Raw genomic sequence first — 26307 nt, 5'->3', positions numbered from 1 at the left:
ACTTCAGGATGCCTTGGCCTGCAAAGACGAGGGAAATCTGTCCCTGTTTTAGCCTGTTTAACGTCTAGTTTCTAGGGCCCTGAAATCATTCTTAGGCAGGAGGACTTGGCAAACTGAGGAGACCGAAATTTCAGTTGCCATCTCAAAATAGTGATGGCATTTTAATGGCTAAACCAACTCTGGATTTATGCCTTTGATGACCAGCTGTTGCAATAGAAATGCAAGAGCCAGAAGAGCATAGTTTTGGAGCAATGCGAAAACCAGGCCTATGTATGAAGACCCGCAGTCTTGGGCAAGCTTTAGCACAGGGGGCTGGAGGTGGAAGGAGAGGAGGTAACAGTAAAGTGTCTTGGCCAGAACTAGTTACCAGTAGATGAAACAGGTAATCAACACTAGCAATAATTGCAATTACAATTTTCTATCTTCCTGGGAGCTGTCATACAATCCCTTTCCATAGGCAGATCTGCAGAGGTGCAGCAACCTTATTTACAGCAAATAGCTTTATGTATAAAGCCAACCTCCTTACAAGCTCTTGACAGCAGAGATCACTTTATGTTTAACTTTCAAAATCTTCTCCAATTGCTAGACAGCGCAGCTGAGAAAACGACATAGCAGGTATGGAGGCGGTGGATTTGAAGCCTTACTTTTGACCTCACCTTGAAAGCACGCCCACAGGCACCACCCCACTCACCCCCTCAGAAACAGGGGTGCAGCAATATTTTGAATTATAAAAGGCAAATAAAAGAGTCACATTCTTTATACGCTGCTTCCCAGCATGGCAGCACAGGGCCGTTTATGTTGGTGACCCTTCCTGTTTGGAAACACCAGGGGTGACGCCCATGGGACTTGCCACGGTAAGATGGCAAAGTCAAGCCCTGCATCCCTTCTGACATCACATTTTGCAGCTTTGCAACTGGTAACACTTATTCAGAACAAAACTATCCTCAAAACTGCATGCTTCAGGGAGTAAACTGGTCGCTAGCAAAGGTCAGAAGAAAACTGCACCCAGTCCCCCTTTCCCTCAAGTCCTTTGTTTCAGTGCATGGCCGGATAATTAAGTTGGATTCAGTGCTGGGAGCCAGGGAAGGGGAGAACAAGAAAATTACTGTAAGTCATTGCACGCTTCCCCCTTCCCTGGGACACCTTGTGCCAGTGGATGTGGAGATGCAGCCCAGGAGACCCCCAGGAGTTATGGAGAAGCCACCAGAGTGCAAAGAATGCACCCTTGAGATCCTTGCCAGAGCCTCATGTGGTTATTTGGGAGCAGGAGAAGTTTGTGCCCATTTTTGAGCTGCCAAGACCTCCTTCCTTTTCAGACAGCCTAGCAGCAAGCAGCCGTCACTGCAATGCACGGGAGAGGCAGTTTCTCAGGTGCTCAGCCTCTTCTCTGAGAGCACAAGCCATGCAGCAACAATGCCGGGCTCTTTTTTGGACCAGATCTTGCACCACTTATTCCACAGGGTGTCAAGCCTGGCAACACAGATCGTGTACAGGGATGCCAGAAGAGGAAGGGCAAACTGCTTGAAGCCTGAAGCGTCAGTGCACAATAAAAACCCGAGTGCAGCAGCCAGGGGAGCACTGCAAAGAAAAGAGTGAATGGGATTTGATAAAGCCCGGGATAAGCATCTATCTAGACGGATTACAATAAGCATCTGGATTCAGGTTAATTGTGATGTTAGTGAGAAAACACTATACTAATGGCAGGTCTACCTTCTTGTTCTTTTTGCAACTTTTTTTTTTCTTTCCTTCCTTCAATCTTGGAAATTAATATAGAACAACTGTGACTGCTTTTTTGCTGAAAAGTTGTAATAAACATTTGAGTTCCCTCAAGACAGCTTTAAAAGCATGGCTGTTGAATCTCGGACAGAAACACACTTTATTTCAAGTGTTCATTAAGCACCGCCATTAAGCGAGTGATTAAAGCACACCCAGTATTAAAATAGCTTGATTAGAAATCCCCTGCTATCTGAGTTTTCTACTCTCTCGTGACTCCTTAATTTGTTTGTTCTCGCCTTCTCGGGAAGGCTGTTGGGAGACCCGAGATGCTGCGGCACCGTGTGGGGAGCCGGGCAGCTCTTTCAAGGCTGCTATCAGAGAGAGGACAAGCCCGCTGCTATTTACGTGCTGCCAGAGCACATGTGTGCAGATTACGTTTAATGTCGCACAGCCCATTAGTTTTAGAAATACGCACTAACGACTGATAGGGCATGAAATCACCAGCAAAGCAGCACACTGGCACGGAAAGCTATTTCTCTTAAAATATTTTGCAATGTTTTATCTTGTTCTCCCAGCACAGCAACGGGTCCTCCTGATGGTCATCAGTTCCTAGTAAATGCTCCACATTTCAACAGCTGATGCTCATTTTAAGCTCCGGTTCCCATGTGATGGTCCTTTAACTTTGTCCATCCTGAATGGTTCATCCAACACTGGAGATACGCAGCTCTGTGGGGTTAAGCAAAGGCTCTTTTGCCCACGCAGCCTGCCATTCCCTTACCATACACCAGCCAAAAAGGTGTTTCCCCCCCGTTGTTTCCCACCTGCCTACAGCCCTTTCTGTTCTCTGTTGGCCTAGGGGAACACAAGAACCGTGGTTTTCACAAGCTCAAGCTGATGCCACGCTCCTGTGCAAGGGGATGCGCTTTGGTCCAACGCTCAACCTGGGGAGTTTCCAAACCAAGCCTGGAAACTGTTTGGGCAAACGAGAGGCCGTCGGGTGGATAAATACAGAAATGTGGTACAGGAGTGAGTGGCCTGAGGGCACCCCCTGAAGGCCGGTGCTCCTGCGTGTTCCTGGTGCTCCTGCGTGTTCCTGTTTGGGCCGACGACGTGCGTCACAGGATGAGGCGACTCTTCCTTGTCGGTCTCCTCATGTCCCACAGGATGCAGGCCGAGGATCCTGGGGCGAACCCAGAAAGTCCCATCCCGTGCAGCAGTGATGCCTTTCAGTATGATGAAAGCACTTAAAATAGGAGCACTCCCAAGTATACATCTACGTGGTGTCCATACCACAGCCTACTCAATGTCACGTGCCATAACAGAGGCCAGCTGAGACCAAGAAGGCTGAAAACTGTCAGCTTCTCTTTGAGCAGGGATTTTTTGAGGTGAACTGAATGGAGATGTTCTTAGTTCAGGGAATGTACACGTTTTTGGTTCAGATGTTCAAGTTCAGCATACATGCACGGGGAGCACATCTTAGCTCTGTCGCACGAAGGCAAGGACAAGGACTCCGGGCCAAAATGCTCCCATGGGGAAACCTTTGCCTGGCACCAAAGTCATGGGACGGGCCATCCATGCACTGTCCAGCAGCCAGGAGTTTTGAGCCATGGAGTTAAGAGCCTGGGGGGCTGGCAGAACATGGTGGGATTAACATAGAGGTCACCCAGCATACAGCAGGGCGTAGAGCAAGCACACGGGGCACTTCCTCGAAATCCAAGGCTCCCAGGCACTGCTGACCCTGCATACCCACTGGAAAAAGTTTTCAAGTAACTTCTCTGAGTCCAGCTAAACCGTATTAACAGATTTATCCAATAACATGCAAATTCAGGTTTTAATGAAAAGTCTTAAGTCACAGCTCTAAGTGATTTGGACTTTTCTGCTAATGGCATCTGCTAATGACCAAAGATTTAATGCACCAAGTCTTAGCATACATCAGTGCAAACAATATAACCATTTAGTGGAGGTAAAAAGTCATCTCATTAGACATCCATCACTGGATGTGGGCAAGATGGTCCAAAGGCTTAAAATAAAATATTCATTTTTAAACTAAGAAAAAAAAAATCCCTAAAAACGTACAAATGATTAGGCCAAAAGTAGCAGTCTGCTAAAGCTTCACCAGGATTGAAAATGCAAGCTGCAACATATATCTGGAGGTAAAACGCATTTGCAAGTACTTAATTTCTGCAGCACTGTTCCACAGAAGGCAAAACCAATTTTAATAGGAATTAAAGCAATAGGGCCCTCCAGAAACAGGATGCCTCTTAGACAGGTTATTTGAACCATCAGTAGAAGGTCATAACAGGAATTATTTCTCTGCCACATTGTGCAAGATGACTTCAGTACAAACAAAAGTGATGAAGAGCTGCTAGCTTAATGTTATGGATCAGTCCCACGAGGGTTTGTAACGATCGTGAGACACAAAATCACGCCCCGAAATTACACTTACATGTAGCTAAAAGTACAACTATCGCAGTACGCAGCTCAGCAGGAGCAGAGAGTGAATCACGGGCTCAAAGAAGCAGGCTTCAAACACTTTTTCTGGCCCACACCGTGGATGCCAATATCCCCAGCTGCCCAATCTCACTGTCTCAGAAGATGTAAAAAAGGGGCCAGGGTCTCCCAGCACAGGCTGCTGGCGGGAGGTGGCTCAGGTCAGGGAGCTGTCAAAATTAAAACCTCACACTCGTGCACCTCATACGGACCAGGTACGGACGCTCAGCATCAGGTAGCAGACCCAGAGCATCAAGAGGAGCCAACAAGGGAGTCTTTGGGGGATGCTCCTGCATCGGCTTTGGTGCTAGGTCAGTCTCTGAGAGTTGCCCTGTGCCTGCCAAAACGCAGCCTCATCATGCAGCGGGTCCTCGGGACCCAAAATGTGACTTTCCCACCAGTGGTGGCACCAGATCTGCTCTGGCTTTGTTCCAGCCTCCGCGCTCGCCCCAGGAAGGTGCCAGAGGGCTTAAATAAAACGCTGTCGGTATGCACAACGCACGTGATGCCCTTTAAATCCTGCGTGGGATATTCCTGCCTGCTGCTAGACTTGATTTTTTTTTTTTTTTAATTCAAGAGCTGCCCTTTAAAATTTAAAATCACTCTTAAAAGAAAAAACAACACCCAGCCCACAGCCTAAGTTTTGTGCAGCAGGCACCTCCATCCTCATAAAAAGCCTGGACTGCACTTTATAACATGGGTAAAAGTCTAAACATCATAAAAGAGAGCCTGAATTGCCTGAGCCCCTGGTAAATCACCCCTCCAGATGGTCCTAGGGCTGCACGTAGAGCCCTGCCCGTGGCAAGGGGTTGCCCTGCAATCACACCTCAACCCGACCGAGCCCGAAGCCAGTTACGCGTTACTTCGTTAAAGAGGCACTTCCGAAGTTTTCCAGTGCCCCGTCATTAGGGATGGCTTGATTTTCCAGGCAATTAACGCTCCCCCGCACAATTAACTCCTCCCCACAGCACGGCAGAGGTGGACAATTTCTGATCACAGCCACATTCCTCCTCGGCAATTCTCGTCGCAGTAAAGGCCATGCCTGCCCCTGGGGAGAAACGCAGCCACAGGGGGCTCTGCAAAACGCTCCTCAGCGGCTCACCGGAGAGAAACTTAGCTGGTGGCACAAGAGTTCGGTGAAGGATTTAGCAAGAGACACCCTCCTCCATACCTTCCCCTTACCTCAACCGGTGCCATAAAGCTCCCAGAGGCCACAACCCGCTGCCAGGGCGAAGTGACCATCACCGCAGCAGGCTTCCCACCCCACCAGGGACTTCTGGCGCCCCAGGGCTGCCAGCAGCGCAGACCCACAGGGGCAGCCCGCTCGTGCTGCACCACAGGTGTACAAACACCCGTTAGGACAAGCAAAAAGTGCTCCTGCGAGGTAACAGGCCCCAGAAGAGCAATTAATCGCCAGTCTAGCAAAGCAACGAGACGACGACGCTGGAAGATGCCGTGGACGGTTTTTCAGGTGCGGGAAATTTGGCAACTCACCATTTGCATCACTTTGCGTCAAGCTGGGAGCTGACGCTACGAGAAAGGCAGCTCCTTCGGCGCAGCGCAGAGATGCACCCTGTTCTCAGCATCGAGCTCCCTTGCATTCGGTTAGAGGAAGGAAACGCCGCCTCCCCCACGAGATAAAAACAAAACAAAATGTAAAGAAAAAAAAAAAAAAGAACCCTCTCCTCTTCAGCAAACCAAGGCCAGGTGTTAGGTGCTCTCGACATCAAGCTGAGGCAGGGCTGGCTAATCTGTAGGCTGGCTCGTTCAGCGAGATAAAGGATTTCGGGAGGTGCCGTGGGCTGGGGGAGCGCTGGCTGAGCGCGGCTCCTGCAGGAATGCCTGACCTTTCCCGGGGCTTTGATCATGCTGGCTCGCGGCGTGAGATAACGAGCCCTCTGCAGAATCCGGAGGTAATAAAAAAAGCAGCTTTGAGGCCTCGTGTTTTGGCAGCGAAACGCTTACCTGTGCTGCCAGCACGCAGCCCGGTCCCCCCCTGCCCTGCCGAGGAACTGCTGGAGGAATTTGGGCGTGAGGCTTCGGCTCCCGCTCCGTTTCCCCTAACTGAAGAGGGCTCCTCGTGCATCGCTCGTGGGGAAGGCATGCACGGAGAGCTTCAGAAACAAGCGGAGCCACAGAAGCACGGTCTCCAATTAGCACGAAATTAAGCTGCAGGCAGGATAATAGGAGGAGAAAGTGTGTATCTGACACAAACCAAACAGTAAAACAAAGAGCAGAAGGGGATGAAGCTTTTTCCCCCCCCCCAGTTCCCCCCAACCTGTACCTAAAGGATTGGCTTTGCTGAGTTTTTTTGGTTTTAATTATTTGGAAGGAGGGGGGAGTGTCTTTCTCCAAGCAGCCCAGGACGGGCGATTGGAACGAGCCAGCGAGGTGCTGGGTCAGTAAAGCATGAAACACCTGGGCCGAGTCTGCGGGTGCTAATTAGATCAGTCTTGAGCACTTCCCCTAATGAGCCTGCGCAAGCACCGCATCCACCTGGCTGCTTTGGGCAGCCGACCCGGGGAGGTTCTCCTGACCCTCGGGGCCACTGCTCGTCCCCGGGGGTGGCCGTGGCACGGTCCCTGCAGCCGCCTCGCAGAGGTTTCCCCATCCGCAAGCCGGCTGCAGCCAAATCCAGCCCAACCTGGATAAGTTCCCCCCGTGGGGGGAAGAGGCGGCGTGCTCGGCGATGCCGCCTTCCTCGCGGGGGTTGGCTATGTAGATTTCAGATGCAAATTTTACTTTAGGGCAGGCTTTATGGTATTAGGAGTCTCTTTTTTAGCCTTCTGAAATTTCATATGTATACATGCTAGAGCTCTCTCATCTCTGTTAATTGGGTTTTGTGGAATTTCGAGGCCCGGGGGCCGGGGGGAGGGCTGCTGATTAAAGCGCGCCGTGCAGAAGTGGATGCAGCGGCGTGGCACGATAGCAGGAGCCAGGCTCCGTTCCCCCGAGCTGCCTCCTCGCAGGCACCCGGCAATTTGGAGGAGCCCCTTCTTCTGCCCTGGCACCCCACAACGAGGGGCAGGGGGGACGACGTGTGTGTGCCCGCATGTCCCCAGAAAGCAGGGCACAGAGAGCTCCCCTCCCTCCCTGCGTTTGGCCCAGCTGCATCTCCCCGGCGCTGCACACGCGAGGATCCAGCCCAGGAGCTTGCTTGCCGGAGCTAAATACAGATATTCACACACCCATGATAAATGCAGTCTAGTTTCATTTTTAACCCACAGGAGGGTGTGGAGGGAGAAGACATCAAAGCATGGACACAGGCTACCCTGGCATTCTGGGCGTGCAATTTTATCTTCCCCTCATTTCCCTCCTCTCCAAACCAGCTGCTGCAACTATCATGATGCTTGCCCTCCGGCCGGCGTGCTGGAAAACTGGCTTCCAAGGCAGTCATTAATCTCTCCCCATTACCCAGCTGGCATGGGATCTCTCTGAGACGGGAGAGCCGGCGCCGTGCCCTCCCCACCGGCAGCTCCTGCAGCCTCCCACGTGGCCACCGTCGGGGTGACAGCCAGGGGGGCACGGGTGGGTGCCACCAAGCGCCGTAAGGACACCTCCGAGGTGCGGGCTGAGGCGGCGTGCATCTTCAGGGGAGGACGGCTGGGATCAGAGCTAAGTTTAGAGAGTGACTTGCTGCACAGCAATAGCAGCAGGGAGCAGCCCCGCTGTATGCGAGCTATGCAAGCCACGGGAAGATGCACGTAAAGCTTCCGCAAGAAAATACGGCTCAGAGGCGCCGTGCTTTTATCCCGCCTTTGGGTTTCAACCCATCGGAGGTGACAGGGCTGAAAAAGCAGGGAGGTATGTGATAAATCAAGTGCAAATGAGCTGCTCTGGTAAAGCTCCACTGAAATGAAAACAAAGCAGGCTTAGAAAGTAAGGATGCACTTTTGCAAGCTAGTTAAGGAGACAAGGCAACGAGAGGCTGTTTTGTGCCTTTTCCACCCAAAACGCAGCCACCTCACTGCCTCCCACCCCACGCGGTGCAGGAATGGCTGAGCACCTCCACTGGAACAAAAATAACTTTTTCAGAGAATACTTTTTCGGTGCGCCGATGTGATGATTCACGCCAAAGCTGTCATATCCTCCTGGCAGCAGTGTTCAGCTGCTGCTTTTTTTCACCAGAGCCCTGTACATACCTACCTAACCCTGCATTTGATCTGGCGGTAGGACCACAGGTTCTCCCAGGGAGAAGAAACACGCAGACGAGTTTTTGATCCTCCTTAAAAGTACTGCTTATCTCAGTTTTTGTTTGTTTTCTGTTTCTCGCGAGTGGGGCCGCGTCTGATGTGAATGCCACCCACCACATCTTATCTCGGCACCGAGGCACCCATTACGAACCACCGCGGGAACCGAAATAGCAGCACCTTCCTCTCCCGCGCTCCCCGCTTCGAGCAGCTACGGGGGTGTTCGGGTATCGCAGCCCCCGAGGCGCTGAGCGCTGGTCTCGCACCCGGACACCCGCTGGGAAACGAGGGGTCCTTCATTAAGGCCGTGGAGGTAACAGGCAGGATGGCTCAGGAAGCCACCCCTGGTACAACCAGGTTGAGTATCCACAGCAAGAGCTCAAAACGCTGCCTAGCCCCGTGAAAAGGGACTGAAATATGGGGCATGGCACAGACCACGGGATGCCCTCCTGGAGAGACCAGACACGGACAAGCAGCCCCCGGCCCATCCAGCTCCCCATCGACCCACTGCTTTCCACCCAAATCGCTCTCCTCATCCCCCGTCCCCTGCCCTGACGGTGAACCCCTGCTGAGGGTGATACGTGGACAGGGAAGGGCAAGACCCCAGCAAGGTCGTGAGAAAACGCGACTTCCACCGCCTCCAAATGCCGCCAGCGCCTCCAGCTGCTCGCCCCTTCCTGGCTCTCTGCAGCTGCTTTCCGGCCCGCGGGACGACGCGCGCCGGGTCGCGAGAACAGCCCTAACAAACCCTAAGGCACCGGGGGGAGAGTGGTCTGAAAGGGATCAGCCTGAGGCTGAGCACCAAACCAGCCTTCGCCCACACGGACGACCTCGTCCCCCTGGCCACCCTCAGCCCCATCTCGCCAGGGGCAGAGGTCTCCGACGGCCGCGTTCCCACGAGCTTCCGGAGGGGGGAAAATGGAAAAAAAAAAAATTAAAAAAGCTACGACCAGGCAGAGGAAGGAGCTCTTAATTAGCCAGGGAGGAGGCAGCGATCAGCTGTCGCACCGCCTGTTTCGCAGCAGCCGGCCGGCCGGGCAGCCCCACGCGAGCTTTCTGTCCCCAGCACATCCTTCCTGGCCAGGGAAGGACGCGAGCCCTCAGGAAGCCGAGCCGCGGCGGCTCCTCTCCTCCTGGCTCCTCCTGCGGGGCTTTGGCCCCGGAGTCCTGCAGGGCTCCCAGCGAAGATCGTGCTTAAATCGGACGCCCAAAATAGGGCCCAGGCGGGCGCTATATTTAGCGGGAGGCAGCGCGTTGTAGGAAGGGCCAGCAGATGGGCACGGCCTCGGGACGGTCCCGCCTGACCGGAGGCTGGTGCCGGGGGGAAGATGGTTTTGCTGGGAGAAGGGGAGGGCAGGCTGCAGGGGGTGGCATCCAGCAGGAGCGAAGGCAAGAGCCCCCCAGGGTGGCCAGGCAGGGCCGGGGCGTCCCACCTCCGGGAGGAGCCGAGCTTCTAATTAAGACCAACCGGCTCCGGTTAATTGAGCCCAATTCACCTGTGACATGAAGAGCCACAATCCCATCAACAATAATGGGACTGCATCGGCTTACACCAGTAATGACTTCAGATCAGCGGCATAATAAAGCTAATTCGATACTTCTCCAGGTCCAGCTGCTCGGGCTGCCGGGGGAGAGCAGAAGACGCCCGCAAAGCAACGCCGCGCCGGGGGGGACGGCGGGGTGACACGAGAGCTGCTCCGGGCAGGCAGACATGCAAATCAGCAGCTGCACAACCCCATAATTGCTGCTACGTCCCCTGGGGCCGGGGACACCGGGGCCTTTGGGGTGGCACGTCTACAGAGGGCTGCCTTTTGCTCCTGCATCGCCCGGGCCGTGTGCGCTGCTCCCAGGAGGACCCATCCCGGGATGCCTTCTCCAGAGAGGGACACGTACCACGGGGTGCCCGAATTGCCATCTGGCATGCTGGGGTTGTCTCTGTGCAAGGCGCCTGCCGAAAGCGGCGTGCCCCAATTAGGCACTGCCCTAAACGAGGAGCATCCATCGCGCCGCTCGCTCCCTGCCAGGAGAGCGGCTCCTCCCTGCCGCCGGTACACCCCGCTCGCTGTGCCGGACGAGCTGACACAGGTGAAATCAATTAGCTGCTGCTGCCGCTGCTGCTGGGATGCTCGGCTCGGACGGATCGGGAAAGACAAAGGGAGAAGAGCCCCACACCAGGAGGAACGAGGCCTGGCCAGCGCGTTTCTCTGCAGGTTTGAAGCGGGACGGGCAGCTGGCTGGTGCTCCCCACAGTGGCTAGGTAGGGGCAGGAGGAGCGGGAAGGAGAGGCACAACCCTACAGCCCCCACCCACCTCCACTCACTCCTCTGTGTCCATTCAACACACGCTTCGAACGAAAGCAACCAAAACGCTCTGCAAGTTCAGCTGAGGCACTTTCTGCTTCAGATTCGGTTGTTTAAGCCCCGTGCTTGGCAGAAAGCCTCCCAGCTCACCCTGCTTCAAACCGAAGTATTTTGGAGCTTGCGCTTGGCACCCTTCAGGAAGGAAACAGAAGAGACCAGAAGGCACCATGTGCCCTCTGTCCAGAAGTTATCTTACAGTGAGCTCCTGCTCGCTGCCTTGGCAGCCCCAAGCAGGACCCGTCCTCCTCCCCTTAATGAGAAAGAAGCACATCTCACGACCCAGATCTCCATCACCTAGCCCCAGACCTGTCTGCGCCTCTGCAGAACACAAAATATTTCTTCAGAGAGGCCGAGGGCTGCTGCTGAGGAGATGTCACCTCCAGGTGGGACTGGAGGAACCCACCGCCTTGCTGCAGCAGGGCAGCTCCGGCCCCAGCTCGACCCCACGGCCGGCAACCCTAGGGAGAGCTGTCAAAGCAATCAAAAAAACGCATCCTTAAGGTGCTGCCCACCCAGGGATGAATGGGAATAGTTATCGCGCTGCAGTTTTCTTGTGGTGGCGGTTTTTCTTTTTTCTTTGAAGGCTGAACATTTCCCCTGAGTAGGGTTACCTACGGTGACTTCCAGCTCACCGAAACACGAGACCGAAGGTACCGTTTGTTCGCACCGTGGGGCACGTCTCCCACACCGTATCTCATAGTAACATCTCTGCTCATTAACCCTTTTCCTGTTCAGCTTGCAATCCCATAAACATCTTTGTAGCGGCTGATGTCTTTGTTGACAGAGAAAAGTGTGATTTATGTTTTTCTCAGAGCAGGGAAGGCAGCGGTTAAGCAGCCCGAAGTGAGAAGAATCAGCACCAGGTTAGCAGGCAGCTGCCTGAAATCCCCTCCTCAAACCTCAGCTACGAGCAACACCCAGCGTCGGTACCCTCGCCCCGGTTTATGTTCATCTGCAGATCCCCAACTTTTTGCTTAGGGCCACGACACTTCCCTTTCTGCTCTGTTGTCCCAGCCGTGGACGTGGTGGGCACCAGCGAAACCTCTCCACCTCCTCTACGAACCAGGTGGCTTTGCACGCACGGAGGAGTTCGGCAGGCATATCGTGACTGCGGGGCGCAATGCTCTCCTTCTTGCAGGCTATGGCTTAAGCGAAGTGCTTGATTGAGTCAAGACAGCTAACCGGCATCAAAAATGTCACGAATCGGCTGCCAAAAAGCATAAATCACATTGTTCCTGTTGGTTTTTTTTTTTTTTCCTTTTTTTTTCCTACATTAAAAACATTCCTTTGCCATCTAAATTTTTAGGGAGGCGGAGGAAGGGGGGGACACATCACCAGAGGGAAATGACTTTGCTGGTTTGTTTGTTTTTTTTTTTTTTTTTTGAGATGTGCATCTTCCACCAAACATTTGAACAGAAATCTCAGTTTGCATTTGTAACGACAAGGGATTACCCGAGCCCTTAATTCCCAGCTGCCGTTCCCAGCGCAGTTTCACACGTGTGTGAGATGCTGCCTAGCCCTGGTGTGATCGAACTGAAGGGTTCCAAGGAGGCATGTGGAGGGTGGGGAGAGCAGCCCTTACAGCAGACAAGGCTCCAGGCAGCCGTGGAGCAGAGTGGATCCAGTCTGAAAAGAATTGGCAACCCGGAAAGTTTTTGATAAGACAAAAATTCATTGATGTTGGCTCGCACCGGGCCCGCTTCAGCTCTGCACTTGTCCTCTGTGTTTCCTTGGCATATCTGTTCCTTTCCTCTACCTGCTTTAGCATAACTTTATTTTTCTCTTTTATCTTTAGCTAACTGCACCCAGGGACTGGAGGGATTGATTTTTTGTTTTGACTTATTGTTTGAAGATCTGTAACTCAAAGCAGCTTCTTGCGCCTCTGATGTCTAAGCCTGAGCTGTATAAAAGGTAAAGCTCGTCCTGTGTACCAAACCGAGCAGGGATACCATTTTATAATCAGTCATCTGTGTTTTATTTTGCCTTTTTGGGAGGAAAACTATTTTAAGACTTTATAGGCAATAACACTTTAAATAAATATTCTCGTGGCTGACACTACGCACGCAGGTTCTCCTCTTTTTCAAGACAGCGCGCTATTGCTCACCGCTCGGGGCGGGGAGGCGGGGGGGGAGAAAGCAAGTTCCTAATTAAAGGAGGCCATTATACATCAGAAGATGTTTTGAGCATCACGTCACACCCCCGGCAGCCTACTACAGCCAAAACGTTACCATGCAAATCGAAAAGCGCTCTCGCTCAGGGACACGCTTCCGCGGGGCGAAGCAGATCCCCACCGAGAGGGGACGGACGCATCCGCAGCGAGCCGCCGTCGCTGCCCACATTCCTGTTTGCTCCCCCTGCCCCCCCCCGGGGCCGAAGCCAGGGTTTTTCTCCTACTCCTGGGAAATTCTCACCCCCGAGCGCTGGCAGGCTGCATCCCACGAGCAGCTCATTAGGACGCGGCGCCCGGATTTCTCACGCCGAGGTCGCGCGGCCGTCTCGCTGAGAGCTCCTGGCCGCGGCACGCAGCGGCGTTGTTTACGATAGCCCATCTCCTCTGTCCCCTGAAGTTGCCCAGCTTGCTGAAATATGGTTACATATGCAAACATTATCTCCCAATTGTAACCTCATTTTCTGCTCTGCTGGACAGCGTGACCAGCATTTGTCATCCCGCCGCCCCCGCCCGCTGCCCTGCTCACACGTCCCTAATTGTCACCGAGATGCGGTGTGTCAGCGGGACGCCGGCGTCCGCTGCTCCCCATCTCCACGCAGTCACTCAGGTAACAAACCCATAATCTCGTCCTGTTTTCATGATGGTTGAATTACACATAATTGTTCCTGCACACTGATTGATTTCTGCCTGAATAGAGACCTCTGCCTTTTTTCAATGCGAGCGAGTGGCAGCCAAGTCTCTCCATCGAGGAGGAGGCAGCAGCCTTTGAAGAGATCAAAGCCAAGGCCGCGAGCAGTTGTGCGCCCTGGGAATATGGAAAGCCTTTATGCTCTCAACCCCATTTCCAACATCATGTTGGATTGCAGCTGCATTACATTCTGCCAGCATTCTTAATGCTTTTAGTATTGACTCTGACATCACCGATAGCTGTTTTAAAGTAACAAAAGCTGAGGGATGACTTATTTTCACAACTCCGTAATTGGAACATGCAAAGTTAGGGGAAGGCAGCATTTGTTTTCAATCTGAAATACAAAAGAAAGCACAGAAAATTATATAAGTTTCCCAAAATTAAAAACACGTTTTTCATATGGAAAGAACAGAGGGGGCATTTTTATAGCCTAGACCACACAAAATGAACTGATTATGCACATGCTTTTTCAAGCCTGAAGGCTGGAGTAAAAATATGATTGGGTAAGCGAGTCAAATTGGGAAAAAATATTGTGACTCACGGTGCGTTTAGTGACTTTTAGCACCTGATGCAAGGCAAAATAATACAGATGCCTTGGGTGTCGCCTCCCCTCTGCAGCTCCTTGTAGTAAACCGACAGTGGTTCGCTTATCCTAAACCAGACACAACACGTGGTGAAGGAACATTAAATCCCCATTAGTTATCTGAAAGATAACCAGTGATCTAAAAGTATAAAGCACCGCAAAGCTTCCTCTGAGATTCCCTCTTCCCCAGCCACACGGACAGCCGCAGTGCTGCCCTGAAACTGGCCTTGCCACAATGCCACTTCTGGGGGTGTCAGATGCTCCCACCCTCCTCCCCTCTCCTCCTCTGGCTTCACGAGAGAACACAAAGGCAAACCTCCACCAAGAAAGGCGGCCCTGGGCTTTGACTAAACACACGCCTACGCTGTCCCAAGAAAATATTTCCAGGGAAGTCTTAAAAGTAAGCGGTGGGAAGGAGAGGGCAGGAGGAGGATGTAAAGCACAGGGAGGGCAGAGCCAGGGACATGCCACAGCTCTTGTCCGGGCACTGACCGCCCTGAGCACCGCTGCTGCTTCAACAAACATTTTTATTCATTCAAAACCACTGAATAGAGGCTTTTGAGAACAGTAATTCTGAAATATGCTCGCTGCCACTACAGCGTGCAGAGCGGCGAGGAGCGAAGAATGTGCAAATAAAGCAAAAGCTGTAAAGAATTAAACATTATAAGCTGTAAAGAATTAGACATTATGAGCACCCATGTATTAGCAATAAAAATAATTTCCTAGCTGTGGCATTTTCCTTCTGCCGTTCTAGTGCTTCTTCTCTCCCTGTAGTCATTAAAACCCCACTCAGAGACAACTGCACAGGATCTGCCCTCCCTCCCTGTGGACACAGCGCCAATGTCCTTGTCATTTCAAGGCTGGGAAACTGTCTCAGTTTTACTTTGGCTATTCCTTAACGTGCACACAGCCGTGCTGAGGCTCAAACTGGTGCCAAATGTAGCAAGCAATTTCCCTACCAAGGTGCAAAAGCTTATTTTTTAACAGCATTAAGTCTTTTCAACATTAAGCCAAGGTGTCAATTTTTTTTTTCTTTTGTCCCCAGCTCTCCCCTGAAAATTTACTGCTTCCTCTGCACTCCTGTTTTCTTAAATCGGGATTCGTTCTTTGCGGCTCCAGCATCAGCTCCGAGGCCTGGAGGGATCCTCATCAAGCGGTGCTGAGGAAGGAGTGGGAAGCACCGGGTGCCGGAGCAGCCAGCTGCTGGGCTGGTGGGACAGTCATCTCCACGTCCCATGGGGAGCCCCAGGTCTCGGCAAGTGAACGCCAGCCTCCAGCAACCCAGCGGGCAATACGCACAGCTTCGCAAAGGTCTCCGAAACAGCGTCAGGGAGTCACGTCTATATGATGCCGCGACCCTACCTTTCAGCATCAAGCCATTATTGTGATGAGAAAGTATTTTTCTCTGTAATTACTGCTTATTTTCCCTTCCAGGGACATTTTTTCTTCATTTACAGAGGATCCACTTGATCCTTGTGCTTGAAAGCTTGCTCCTTTCTTGCAGCTGAAACTGAAGAGACCCTCCCCAGCCCAGGAGAGGCTTCCAGCCAGCCTTCTGTACGGCACGGCCGGCCTCCTGACCCCAGGAGCTGAAGCAGCCCAGGATGGATGGCAGTTTTTTGGGGGAGCATGCACGCTGTGCTCATTCCCTGGCCCCATTTATGCAGGATTTTGGAGAGAGGGACTGAGACAGAGGTGCATGTAACCATGCTGGGGGCAAGCAGTCTGCCCCCCTGCCATTGGAGTAGTGATGGCAAACAGATAAAAGAGGGGGAAGACGCTGGTGCTGCTGAGGTGGTGGGCAGGGAGAATGGGAAAAAAGCAAAGTGTGCTTTTTGCCAAAAAGTTTCTAAGGTAATTTTTTAAGTCCCTCCTTTCTTTTTTTTCTGAAAAACTTTATCAGGATTCTCTGGTCCTTAGCGGAAAGGCTGGGTATGAAACGGCCACGCCAGTGCTGCCAGGAACTTTCTTATCTGTATTGCTTGTAATCAGATGGAGATGTTGGGAAATCCTCTTAGCACCCCCTCCACACACATGCCAGTTTTTACATTCTCAGAATTCTGTTTTGATTTCATAGGGAAAAAAAAAAAGCAAAAAAAAAAAAAATCACAAAACCACAAAACCATATCTTTGTAAAGGAGTTGTCTTCCAGGTGGGTTCCTGAAGGATGCTCAGGAAACATGGATTTTGTTCCCACCTCTGCCATCACCTTCCAAACAAACGTTGCTTGTCGGGCTCCCTGTTTGCAGACCCATCCTCTTGGCTCATAGCCCTGCTTTTGGGTGGGGGGAGGCGAGACAGTGCCCCCCGGGCAGGGTGCCAGACACCTTCCCGCTATCTGCCCACAGCCACTGCCCCGCAGCCATTTCCATGGGTCACGTCTTCGCGCTCAACTCGGTGCTCAGTAATTATACACAGGATTTACCTATTTCATGCTTAATTGCACAGGCAAAAACTTCTGCTCCACCCCCAGAACAGCCATAGCCTAACAACTTGCATTGCTACAGGCAGCTGCTGCAGCCCTGGCTTTGCCCCCTAGGCTCAAATCCCAGCCAGCACCTCAGCCAGCCGAGCCCTATGGTGAGAAGTCAGCCGGCACTGAAATTGAGACCCAGTGCAGGTGACACAGGACAGATCAAAGTCAGCCCACAGCAAGCGTATGCGTTAAGGGCTTTGTGGCTGGGAAGTGCTGCCTCCAGAGCAGGACTGAACCTGGAAAAATGCTTTGTCCGGAAGGTATCAGCCAGAAACGTTCATTTAGCAGAGCAGGGCATTTTTTTGGACAGCGACCAAAAAACTCTTTAACAAACAGGACATATTTACCTGCAGCGGCGCAGCTGGAGCTGGAGGACAAGTTCCACAAAACCCCTCTGAAATCTCTCTCCCTTAAAAAGTCTGCCTGTTTCCCAAACACAAGAGTCATCAAACCAGCTTTGACTAAGATTTGCTGATGCAATGATATTTCTGATTCCGCCCCATTAGTGCGTAGTATTGTCATTTATATAAACCCCTGAAAAAAATTTAAAAAGGAAAAATTTAAAGTTTCAAAGAAAGAGAGAAAGCTTTCTGTACAGGCTGTTTTGGGAAGGCCCTTTCATTCAAAAAATCTTTGAACAAAACAGCATTTTGACCACCTTTCCTAGACTGTCTTACTATTTCCTTATTACAAAGTATGAAGTCATCTGTTACAGGTCACTCTGATAAGAAGCCTAGTAGCTGCCAGTTTAAAAAAACGTGTTAGTAACAGTGCTGTCAAACTGTTGGGGGAGCCGCCTAATAAACTGGCATTTTCTAATTTTTTTTTTCCAGTTCTCCTATTCTGAGTTTTCCTTCTGGAGATTTATATCTCAAACAGGATCTCTGAGCTATTAGCTGAGAAATATTCCTAAAATAACAGAGAGAAGGAAAAAAGCCACAACAAAAAGTCACAACAAGATCAGAAAATTCCACGCACTCAAAAGCTATTTTTTTCCCACATTTCTTTCTTTTTTCCTCCTATAGATCCATCACAGCTTGCTCTTCTCCCTGTACCATGGGTATTTAAGACATGGAGTAATTTGTTTGAGAGAGTGGACTTAGAAACATATTTTTTTTAAACCCAACATGCTCAGTTCAAATTTACTTTGCAGGAGAGAGCCTGGCAGTCAGGAGCACACACAAATGTAACTCAGTGCTACAGTGTCAGAGGGCAGCAAAACCAAAAGGAGCACTTTATAGACTAAGTTATTTCAATTGCTAATATTTTTCAAAATGTATTTTAGTGTGTGCAATGTATGGTTTATTTCCTTTTTGCACTGTTTGCAAAGTAACACAGGGCTGAACATGGTGAAGTGAACCACCTTTTCAAAACCTAAATGAATTTGAAAGTTTGCAAGACATTATTCCATGAATCCCAGTACAACGAAAGCTCTGCAAGCACCAGCTTGGTGCAGCCACTCTTCCTTTCCTTGTCTATCCCAAGCATCCCAAATGTGCCCTGGGCATGCTACAGTCCTGCTTCACCTCGTGTTTTGTGTTTCAGGACACAGAAATGCCACAGACAGCCTGGGGAGAAGGCAGGGAGGTGGGGGGGAGGCAGGCCGCAGCGAGGCCTGCCACCATATTGCCGTGCTGTCACCGCCCAGTGCCCATCTGTGGCAGGGACCTCGCCCAGCGTGAGGCACTGGGGTGGGAATGACGTGCGACAAAATACACAAACACCACTTGTAATTGCAGCTTGGCAAATCTGAGCTAAACTTTACAGGCCCTATTCACGTGGCTAGAGTGTGGCATTGTAACACCTAAACACGCTTGCACGGCTGAACACAGATTATCTGCGTTTTAGCACATTGTCAGGGGAAAGAAATTCTCCCCAAGTATGGTCTGCATTTGAAAAATGTTGATGCTTCTAATTTTGTGCCCTATATTGTATTTTTATGGTAGATGAGTGTGAGATTTGGAGGGAATGAAGAAAGATCAAGGCATGAAGATAGGCCGAAACTGTGGAGAGAAAACAAACAATCACAAAGAAATATCTCTGAGGCGGTTTTGAAACTTGGGACTGGCATTGTTAAACATTTTTGTGGGAGACATGGACAGTGGGATCAAGTGCACCCTCAGCAAGTTTGCCGATGACACCAAGCTGTGTGATGTGGTCGACACACCGGAGGGAAGGGATGCCAGCCAGAGGGACCTGGGCAGGCTTGAGAGGTGGGCCTGTGCGAACCTCATGAGGTTCAACGAGTCCAAGGGCAAGGCCCTGCATCTAGGCTGGAGCAATCCCAAGCACAAGTACAGGCTGGGTAGAGAATGGATTGAGAGCAGCCATGAGAAGGACCTGGAGGTGTTGGTTGATGAGAAGCTTGACACAAGCTGGCAATGTGTGCTTGCAGCCCAGAGAGCCAACCATGTCCTGGGCTGCATCAAAAGCAGCATGGCCAGCAGGCCGAGGGAGGGGATTCTCTTCCTCTGCTCTGCTCTCATGAGACCCCACCTGGAGCACTGTGTTCAGATCTGGGGCCCCCAGCACAAGAAGGACGTGGACCTGTTGGAACAAGTCCAGAGGAGGGCTACGAGGATGATCAGAGGGCTGGAGCACCTCTCCTATGAATAAAGGCTGAGGGAGTTGGGGTTGCTCATCCTGGAGAAGAGAAGGCTCCAGGGCCTACAGTACCTAAATGTACTGGTGGTACTAAATGTAAATGGTGGCTTTTCGGTACCTAAAAGGGGCCTACAGGAAAGCTGGGGAGGGACTCTTTGTCAAGTAGTATAGTGATAGGACAAGGGGTAATGGTTTTAAATGAAAATTAGATTTAGATATTAGGAAGAAATTCTTGGCTATGAGGGTGGTAAGGCACTGGAACAGGTTGCCCAGAGAAGCTGTGGGTGCCCCATCCCTGGAGGTGTTCAAGGCCAGGTTGGATGGGGCTTTGGGCAACCAGCTCTAGTAGAAGGTGTCTCTGCCCATGGCAGGGGGGTTGAAATTAGATAATCTTTAAGGTCCCTTCCAACCCAAGCCATTCTATGATTTCATGATTCTATGAAATATAGAAAGAGGCAGAAAATAGTAGAAACAGAGCTTCATAATATAGCTAGGTGACTGAAAAAGAGTTACTTCTGAGCAGGCAGTGTCACTGGGAGCACAAACTCTAGACTCAAAACACACAGACTACAGGGACAGCTTTTTAGAATTCATTGCTCTTCACCTCTGAGCCAACAAAATTGCCCCAAAAAAGCCCCATGCCCCTTTCCCTGTTTGTGTCTCCTTCTGGATGTACCTGACCAGTCAGACCATTTCCAGACTCATTTCTCCAGACAACCACTGTGCCCTCCCATTCAGAGATCTGGTCAGGTCAGCTAAGAGGGAAGTTGAGCTGCCATCAGTATCAATGGGATTTCGGCACAAGGACTTTGAATTCTGCTACACCTCATGCACAGTGCTGTCCCTGCAGGGTTTGTCATGGTTCCCAAGGGTCACAATTGCAAGCTTCAAGTACATACAGTGCCCAGCACCAGGCTGGATGTGCAGCTGTCTGCTTCGATTCACTTTAAAGCTTTCCTCCAGAAAGCAAGCAGAAGAACAAATTGTCTAACAAATAGACTTCTTTTGTTCTTCGCCAAGGCAGCATGACTGGAGTTCCCTTGCAAACAGGAGCACACACGCACACCCGTGCTCACTCCAAGTGCCAGTGCTTTCAGAAAGTGCTGCACGACAAAAGCATGCACGAAATCAGGCTCCTAAGGGCCATTGGTACATTACATTACTGGGACATTACAGTACATTGGTGCTGCCTGCCAGCTTGCGTGGCATGGTGGAAAGGAAGGTGCCAGACTGCAGAGAGTGCTTGGGCGGGCAGGTGCATTTGGGATTTTGCCCAGCAGCACCTGGCCAAAGTGATGCTCTGTCCTAAGTGTTACCAGTGGTGTCAATAGTGCTCCTACTTCTCCTGTTAAACTGCCCGTATTATGAATACTCGATCAAAGCCTCGTAACTTTACACTTGTAATGTTTGCTGACTAAGGTCCTCCTATTGATTTTATGCCCCAATCTCACCAACGCTCACAGCCACTCAAAGAAAACAGACGAACGTTGAGTCGACCTTTCAGCTCCACAAAAATGCTCTTTTGCATGAGGGATTTGGTAACGTTGAAGATCACAGACAAAGATACTCGAGGTCCTTCCTCATCACCTCAAGTGCCAGCTGGCAACACCACCAGCAGAAGCCAGGGGACAGATTCCTCCTGGCGTGGTTCAGACTGTGTCTCTTCCCCCTTACGAGGACAATCCCTGGCCGATCAGCACAGTTGGCGCGCAAGTTAACTCCCTACCATACTTTTCGTTCAGCCCCAAAGATTCAATGAATACGTTTTTATTTAAGTGCTCAATCACTTTCTTGCTGACAGGACAGATTCCTTTGAAGTGGGAAACCCAAACTAAATAAACACATCCACAAGATCCAAGTCTTAAAATAGAAGCCGTTGGCTTGCTAGATTAAGTTATTCTGAATGCAATTTTCTTAAGTGAATCCAATGCTTAGGAAGGGCCGGAGTGACAGAGATGCTAATCCCCGGCTGCCAGGACAGGGACAGCATGCAAAGCAGCTGTGCTGCCTTCCCCAGGGGCCTACGAAATGGGACTAAACCCAACGGGGAGGTGGGAAGGGTTTTCACACCCCACGTGCCACCCCCAGCTTGGCGATAGCTGCCCCCCAGCCAAGACAGGGCCGTCTGGAAGATCCCAGCGCATCGTGCTGTGCATGGGGCAGCAGCTGGGGATTTGACGCACCTCGGGCTGCAAATTGTTCAGTATTCCTTCCGCAGCGTATTCTTGCACATATGTCTCTTTCTGAGAGACACAGACACTATTTTATGGCTCAAAAAAAAAAAAAAAATAAAAGAAGGCGCATGCCTCTAATAGGTCTTCAGAAATATTACAGCAGCAGTAAAATGCTTTTGTGTGGGTTATTTCCTTCCCGTATCGGGAGAGCTTTCCCTAACCATAAACAGAAGTTAAGCACTCTGGAGGAGCCAGGCCAGCAGTACCCAGCTCTTCAGTGCCTGCAGCCACGCAGCACTGCAAGGATCTGGAGAAAGTCTTTTCCTCTTTTAATTCCTGAACCCGTAGAGCTTCAGGCCTTCTTGAGCCCTATCCTCTCTGGCACTTGAAGCCCATAACAAGCTGTTCTTATTAACACCTTTTTCTGGACAGGAATTAAGTTGCAGAAGAGGTGGCACAGCACCAAAACAAGAAGAATGACATTTTGCTTTTACACCACCTGAAAATGAAAGCAGCAGCCCCACCTTTTACAGGTTACCTTGAATGAGCTCCTAGATATACAGAGAAATGAGATTTAGGGCACGTACATACACATGTTGATACACCAAAGCTCCAGCTTTGATTATTTGCAGTGGGTGGGGTTTTTGGTCACGCCTCAGCTGAAGTCACACACACGTGAAACCCACCTCTGGACCAAGCCACAAGGGGAATATTTTCTTTCCCCTTTACCCGTTCACAATTAGCTAGATTTACCAGCTGTACCACCCTGAAAGGGGGAATGCAGCAAAAGCAGAAAGGTTGTTTTCTTCACCAGTATGTGCTGAAAGACCACGAACATACATACAAAAGCACACAGACGAATGGACATAAGCATGTGTATGCTTGTGCATAAGTATGTATCTGCACGAGGACTCTGTCTGGGTTGTCGACAAGACCAAGCTCTGAACAAAAGCCCACCCAGAGGCACCACAGAAACTTCTGCCCCCCTTTTCCAAAAGGAGAACCTGCAAGCAACCCCTGCAACGCCTGCCATTGCAGCGAGGTACCAAGGGGAACGGGAAGACAGCGTTAACTAAAACCCATGTTTGTATCCTTCTGCAGCTCTGCCAGGCACTGTTTTCCAGGCTGGATATGCTAGCACTAACACCCCAGTACATTCTTCTCAAGGTCCCCAAAATCTTCCACAAGCCAATGTTTCCTGAGGGACAGCACGATGCAGCTAGGGAATCTCTCACTGAGACCCCGTAGCAACGCACTCTTGCTATTTCTACCTTCTTGCTTGCTCCTGTCCATGCTACCTGCACATTTCTCCTGGGATGCTAGCTCTTCAGGACAGGGGCCACCTCCGTGCTCATCACCATGCAGATGCGCACCAGGAATACCCAAAATTTGGGCAGGGAGGGGGGCCCTGCATATAAGTGTTGCCCTTTGCATTCAAACTCTTCTAGCAGAATTCCTCTTCACTGTCAAACGGATGTGCTATGTTTTGCAAGTCACTGTAAGGTGTTTATAGATTGTATCCTCCAACCTATTTAACACCTCCAGCTGCTAACATAGACACAGTTTAGCCACAAAGTAATAAACCCGGAGCCCAAGAACAGATGAGAAGGGACAAAAGGGAGGTTGCAGAAATCCTGCAGCTTCCAGAGCAAAGTTTAATTCACTGGGAAAGGGGGGGGGAACAAAGACAAAACAATTTTCTGTGTGATTTTAAGAAACAGCAATGGCTCTTTTGCAGCCTCCTCCTTTGTCTCCACATTCCCATCACACAGATGAGAAAGGTTTGCTGCCCCAAAACTAACGAAAAAGAGAAACCCACACATGCTAGAAAACAAACAGCTGTCTCCGTCTCCCATCTTCAGCACGCCCGTGATGTTGAGAAACCACCGAAAGATATCTCAAGCAGACAGGATGCACATTCACCAGGTGTTACTGCGGTTTGAGCGTCATCACGTGCCCCCTCTCCTGCAGCTACCTAAACGGACTGCTTTGCCTTTCCACTTACCCAGCTATAAGTGATTTTAGCTGATAAGAGTATGTACTGCTACAGCCGGCTTGTGCGTGAACTTGCAGCTAACTCTCCTGCAAATCCCACTTGAAAAGGGCAAAGCAGTTGCTAGTAAAATGGAAATAAAAATACATACGAATACAGAAACAAGGTGGAGAAGGGAAAGTGAGACCACTCTGACCACAGTGGATTTATCAAAATTTGAAATCCTCCTCATACACCCTCTTCCCTCCAAAAGCTGCCCTGAAATTACACCTCAGTTCTCTTCTTTTAAGGTTTATTAGACGTAGTATGTCTGACTATTGTACTAAGTACAATTAAAATTGTACTGTTAATTTCACAGAGCAAGAGTGTAAAGCCTTTCCCTGTTCTTTATGAAAAAGGACATTTTTTTCTCTGCACACATTGTTCAAAGTAACTTTTTCCCATTCCAGCAAAGCTGACCCACCACCTCGATCACAGGTCTGGCTCAAGCAGGGCAGCACGAAGCCTGACGAGCAAACAACAACTTACTCCTCCTGGCTCACGCTCCCAACAAACCAGCACAGATTTACCCACGCAGTCACCATTTACCGGGGGATGCATTTTTTTTTCACACCCCTGCGCCAACCCTCGGAAGGACACGAGGTGTCCCAGAGGGGTGGGAAAAAAATAAATAAAATTCAGGGCCCTGGGGCTGCTTTTTCATCCTGCCCCACACCTCCAGGCCACAGATGCAGCGAGCAAGCGGCGGCTTTGTCATGCAAATGGCAGGGCGCAGGTACACCGCGGGGGGACCCCTGCCCCAGCCCCGGCAAAGGATGCCCCGCTGAGGTGGGACTGGGGGTGCTGGGGTGAAAGGCAGAGCGTGGAGACCCCAGTTTGGACGCAACGCCCGTCAAGAGCCAGCTGTCAGCTCCGGGACCGGCGGAGATTAGAGTTCAATTAAACAAAAAATATTATTTAATAACTCAAGCGTGTAGGCTTGCGGTTAAACTGAAGGCGCTCCAGACTTATGTCAACATTGCAGCGCTCCCCGAGCGCTGTTTTACAGAACTAGTGGTGCTGCTCCAACATGTACGAGCAGTGCCGAGCTGAATTAGCCCCTTAGATGCCAGGCAGGAGTCTTTACAACCAGGGAGCAGATGCGTGCCCCCCTTCCCTCCAATGTAGCCCTGTATGTGGGCTCCCCCAGTACCTGAGCTACCTGAGCAGGATACATCTGCAAGAAGCTGATGCTCTTCTGAAAATCGATGCCAGAGCGGTAAGAAGCAGCAGCCCTCCTACATGCATACATGCAGAAAATCCTAAGTGAATAATTAAACCAGATTTTGTGACTCCAAGCCTCGCGCCAGCGCCGGGTTCGTTCTTGGGAGCATAGCGGGGGAAAGAGGCCTTCAGTTTCCCCGGCTCTGTTTTGGGGCTCGGTGCCCTCTCACGACGCTGCATCCTTTCCCCCTCGATGCATCGGAGCTAAAGTTTTCCACGGAGCAGTGCTTACAACAGCGAATATCAACAATCATGGTCACCGCACGGGGGGACTGCCAGTGCTACAGCTTGTGTGTGTGTGCCCCGTCCTAAACGAACGCAGGCCCCCGAGCAGCAACTCCCGCGCAAGCACCGTCTCTTTTAAACGCAGAGCAATGGAAAGCAAGACGTGGTGCATGTTTCTGCATCTTTCAGACGTGAGCAGCGACATGTCATGACAGCAGAATTGGGAATTTTGGACTGCCAGACTGCTCAGTCCTTCCCAAGTAAACACCCGGTATTTTACCACCCTTTGCTACCATTAAATCGCCGACACTAATTGGGCCCCGTCCTTTTGCTTTTGAAGTCAAAAGCCACAGCCCTGAAGAAAAAATCAAGGACGTAGGGGACCAAAATAATGCCAGTCGTTTGACAAAGGCTGCCAAATAAAAATCTAAGAGCCAGTAAAAAGGAAAACTGCTTTATCATGAGGAAATAGCAGCATCCAACTTCTCGTACTGCAGCACATATGACTGCAGCGACATTCCTTCAGTAGGATGCCTACAAGCAAATTTGTTTCTCACTCTGCTCTCATTCTACTAATATAGTTTCCACAGCTCGTTTTAATATTGTCTCCCCATCACCTCTCTCTCTGCATACCCAGTGGCCAGAGGAATTTACTGCCCCAAATTAGAAATGCATTAAAACCCATCCGTCCAGGTACCTCTTCAGCAACGAAATCAGAGGGACCGACCTGGAGGAATCGGTGCCCGCCACAACGTAACGGGAAGCCGTACCTCCGGCTCTGCACTAGGGCTGACATGAATTCCTACAGCACCGTTTCACTTCACAGTGTGTGGAGGAAGTTACACCGCGTGTTTCAGAGCACGACTCCCAGAGATGCATAAAGCCTTTGCATGGAGCAGCCGATGGCAGGAATAAATGTCAATCAGCAAAGAGCAATGCCATATCTGACGGCAAAAGAAAAAAGAACCAAGCCTTTTCATCTCACTGACAAGCAACTCGAGCAGCTCTGCTTCCAGCCCTCGCTACTCCTCACCAAACAAAGAGTTAAAGCCAGAAAATTCACATCTGTCCTAGTGACTACAAAGACGGCATTTACATCATTCCGCCATACATTATCCTACAGTCGTAAACCAGGGCTCCCCCCCCGGCCCCCGGCCCTGTTCAAAGGACGTCAGATGCTGGCTGCGCTTAATCGCCGATTTCAGCTTTTTCCAGCAGGCTCACGACCGACACCTCCACGAGCTCTGAAACCCCGCCGGCTGCAGGCTCCAGAAGTGCAGCCTTCACCTTAGCTGAAGCTACCCGAAACCACAGCGTGCTCACGCGCTGCAGGACGAGCAGGAGGAAACCCCGCTCGCCAAAACCCGTCTTTGGA

At 50.8% G+C, this 26307-nt stretch overlaps 1 protein-coding gene and 2 long non-coding RNA genes across 8 annotated transcripts in view; 1 reads left to right on the top strand and 2 right to left on the bottom strand.

Moving 5' to 3' along the window:
* LEF1 (lymphoid enhancer binding factor 1) overlaps positions 1 to 26307 on the bottom strand; it is a 62971-nt gene that overhangs the window by 33642 nt on the left and 3022 nt on the right. The window lies entirely within an intron of this gene.
* On the bottom strand, positions 895 to 12011 carry LOC310898410. The gene is made up of 4 exons (XR_014583279.1): positions 6491 to 12011; positions 6172 to 6375; positions 5701 to 5831; positions 895 to 3465 (listed from the first exon to the last, which is right to left on the bottom strand). It is a non-coding gene; the product is annotated as an uncharacterized lncRNA (long non-coding RNA).
* Positions 10529 to 26307, top strand: LOC310898412. Its single transcript, XR_014583281.1, has 3 exons — positions 10529 to 10606; positions 11574 to 11619; positions 12552 to 26307. It is a non-coding gene; the product is annotated as an uncharacterized lncRNA (long non-coding RNA).

This window comes from Anser anser (assembly GCF_964211835.1).
Source record: "Anser anser genome assembly, chromosome: 4".
Classification (NCBI taxonomy): domain Eukaryota; kingdom Metazoa; phylum Chordata; class Aves; order Anseriformes; family Anatidae; genus Anser; species Anser anser.
Note: the sequence above shows the minus strand (reverse complement) of the source record. Positions and strands in the feature narration are given on the sequence as shown.